Genomic DNA, 2,217 nt, shown 5'->3' on the forward strand with positions numbered 1-2,217 from the left:
ACTAGTAAAAACATACATGTACAAAATTGTTTAACATGTATACATATCCATATATTAGAACAAATGCAAACCATTTTATCTCTTCATACTAGGAAGTGTTCCTTTCCTAACCCATAAAATATAAAGGGAACAGATTCATAAATATATATATATATATATATATATATATATAGTGAAAAAACTTCACATGGAAATTGTTACATTGTTACATTGTGCCATCCAGTTCCAGTGGAAGCGTCAGGTGCTGGCATCTTCTTTCAACTTCTTGGCATGTCACCAGATCTTGCACTGCACAGGCGCAAGATCGGGAGGCGTACCAGCTTTATGTCACGAAAGGGGAGCCTATGGCTTGCACAAAAATGGTGTGAGCCCTAAGAAGGGCCAAGGCGCAGAGTCTAAGTGGCAACCAGGTCTTCTCTAGAGTCTCTAGTGGTGAGGATGTTGTACTGCTGTTTACCACCAGGTTGTGGTCCTTGGGCACACCAGGGTCAGCACGCAGATACACTAAGCTGAAGAATCGTCAAGAAGGCCAGAGTCAGGGCAGGCAACAACCAAGAAAGGCCAGGTCACAAGCCAGGGGTCAAATACTAGGGATCCAGGAAATAATCCTCAGTGACACGGGGCCACTGCAGACACAGGGAACACAGGAAGCAACAGGAGGCACATGTGAGACAGAAATATCCACAGACAAAGAGGAACACTGGAACAGCACAAGGGAATAGGCTGGAAACAACAGACTGGGCAACAAGGGGTTAACACAGGAGATGGACATCCACATGTCCTTAAAGAGCTGAGCTTGGTTTTTTCAAGCCAATTATTTCTCATTTTTAGAGACTCTTGAGTCACTGGCATGGTACCGATTGACTGGTGTAAGGCCAATTTGGTTTACCAGGTAACTATTATTATTGTTAATATTATTAATATACAGTATTTATATAGCGCCATCATATTACGCAGCGCTGTACAAAGTCCATAGTCATGTCACTAACTGTCCCTCAAAGGAGCTCACAATCTAATGTCCCTACTATAGTCATTTGTCATTAATGTAGTCTAGGGTCAATTTTTTTAGGGGGAAGCCAATTAACCTAACTGCATGTTTTACAGACCAGTTAGTTTAATGTCCATAGTTGGAAAGGTCCCAGAGGTCCTAGGGAGGTCCTAGAGAACCACATAGAGGAGTTTCTGCTAGAAAATAATATAGTCATAGTCAGCATGGCTTCAAGAAAGACTGAAGTTGTCAAATTTGCTCTCTTTTTATGAGGAAGTAAGTAAACAGGAAGACAATGGAATAGCAGTTAATATAGTGTACTTGGACTTTGCTAAACCATTTGACACTGTACCCCACAGATGGTTAATATGCAATTTAGGGTCAATAGGTTTAGATAAGTCAATCTGTAAATGGATAGAGAACTGGTTTAAAGACCGCATCCAGAAAGTTGTAATTAATGATTCATATTCTGAATGGTCAAGGGCAGGGGTCGGAAACCAATGGCTCGTGAGCCAGATGTGGCTATTATGATGGCTGCATCTGGCTCGCTGCAAAATCTTTTAAAAAAAGAATTACGGGGGGCGTGGCCTGCACTCCGCGGATAAAAGCTGTGTTCTAAGCCTTAGAACACGTCTTCTATCCGCCGAGCGCAGGCCACCCCCCCTGCATCGCATCCAGCATGCTTTGGACCCGGCATCTGGCATCTTGGGACCCGGCATCCGCCATCTCTGCACCCACCCTACCTTGACCCGCAGCATCAGCGGCCGAACGTGCCTGAAGCTGCATCCTCCTGCACATCCTGCACAGGCAGCCGCAAATCAAGGCCCGGGCTTCGACCTAGCTCCCGTCGGCGGCCCACGCGAATGTGATCCAGGCGCACTGCTTTTCATCCTTGAAAGCTGCCCCCTTGCTCTGCTGGGTGAGTCACCATCTTTGTTTGTGGCCCCATCGAGGTACTAGGCATATTTAAGGCACTTTCCACCAGTGGCCGAAAATTGAGTCCCCGGCTTGGGCCTAACCTGCCTTGACGGCCTGTAAGGGTCCATCCCACCAGCTAGACCCGCAATTGGCTACCCTACCTTTATTACCTCTGCCCTGCCCCACGGACCACTACCTGGGGTGATATCCTCCTCACCTCAGTCAGCTAGCTAATTGCAGAAACCCTTTTATTGAGGAAGATGGCTAAAAGAAAAAAAGATGAGGAGTATCATACTTTTCAGCAGGAATGG

This window comes from Pyxicephalus adspersus, chromosome 9, assembly GCF_032062135.1.
Source record: "Pyxicephalus adspersus chromosome 9, UCB_Pads_2.0, whole genome shotgun sequence".
In the NCBI taxonomy this organism is placed as follows: domain Eukaryota; kingdom Metazoa; phylum Chordata; class Amphibia; order Anura; family Pyxicephalidae; genus Pyxicephalus; species Pyxicephalus adspersus.